The following is a 1642-nucleotide window of genomic DNA, read 5'->3' as shown; positions in this document are numbered from 1 at the left end:
AGAGAAACTAATTGAGGCTTAAGCTCAAAGTTGTTTGCTCCAATGGCAGGGATAAAGATGCTTCTCCCATAGAAGTCGAGAGTAGGTGCAGTAAAGTCACCCAGCACCTTCCTTGCATTGTTGGCATTGTTGTTGTTTTCGGCTGCCATGTCTTCTTCTTGTTTGAAGATTTCTGTTAGGTCCTCTACAGAGAGTTGTGCCTTTGCTTCTCTTAGCTTTCGCTTCAAGGTCCTTTCAGGTTCAGGGTCAGCCTCAACAAGAATGCTTTTGTCTTTGCTCCTGCTCATATGAAAGAGAAGAGAACAAGAAAGTATGGAATCCTCTATGTCACAGTATAGAGATTCCTTGAAGTGTTAGAGGAAAAGAAAAATAGAAGGAAGAGGTAGAAGAATTCGAACTTATCAAGAAAGATGGAGTTCAAATTATGCATTAAGGAGAAGTGTTAGTCCATAAATAGAAGGATGTGAGAAAAGGGGAAGAAATTTTCGAAAATTAAGTAAAAGATTTTAAAAACATTTTGAAAAACACTAATGGATTTTCGATTAAAAACATTTTGAAAAATACTAATTGATTTTCGAAAACTAAGAGTGGAAAAGAAATCAAGTGATTTTTGAAAAAGATTTTGAAATAAGAAATTAAAAAGATATGATTGAAAGCTATTTTGAAAAAGATGTGAGAAAAATATATGATTGAAAAGATATAGTTTTAAAAAGATATGGTTGAGAAGATATGATTTGAAAAACAATTTAAAAAGATTTGATTTTAAAAATTAATGACTTGGCTAACAAGAAAAGATATGATTCAAACATTAAACCTTTCTCAACAGAAAAGGCAACATACTTGAAATGTTGAATCAAATCATTAATTGATAGCAAGTATTTTTTAAAATGGAAAAAAAATGATTTTGAAAAAGATTTGATTGAAAAGATTTGATTTGAAAAAGATTTGATTTTAAAAAAATTTTGAAAACTTGAAAAAAATTTGAATTAAAAACAAAATCTTCCCTCTTGTGCCATCCTGGCATTAAACGCCCAGAATGGTATCCATTCTGGCGTTTAACGCCCAAAACACTACCCTTTTGGGCGTTAAACGCCCAACCAGGCACCCTGGCTGGTGTTTAAACGCCAGTTTTTCTTCTTCACTGGGTGTTTTGAACGCCCAGCCTTTTTCTGTGTAATTCCTCTGCTGTATGTTCTGAATCTTCAATTCTCTGTATTTTTTACTTGAAAAGACACAAATTAAGAAAAATTGGATTTTTAATAATCAAAATGTAACTAAAATCAAATAACAATGCATGCAAGACACCAAACTTAGCAGTTTGTATACCATTGACACTAACAAAATGAGAATGCATATGAAAAACAACAAAACACTCAAGACAAGAGAATTTAAAGATCAAAACAAGGAAATCATCAAGAACAACTTGAAGATTAATGAAGACACATGCATGAATGCAAGAAAAATAGAAACATGCAATTGAAACCAAACTTAAAATGAGACACTAGACTCAACAAGAAACATAAAATATTTTTTTATTTTTATGATTTTGTAATTTTTTTTGGATTTTTCGAAAATTAAGTGGAAAAGAAAATAAAGATATCAAAATTCTTATTGAGAATTCCAGGAATCATGCAATGTTAGT

Source organism: Arachis duranensis, chromosome 3, assembly GCF_000817695.3.
Source record: "Arachis duranensis cultivar V14167 chromosome 3, aradu.V14167.gnm2.J7QH, whole genome shotgun sequence".
Classification (NCBI taxonomy): Eukaryota; Viridiplantae; Streptophyta; class Magnoliopsida; order Fabales; family Fabaceae; genus Arachis; species Arachis duranensis.
This window is presented reverse-complemented; position numbering follows the sequence as displayed.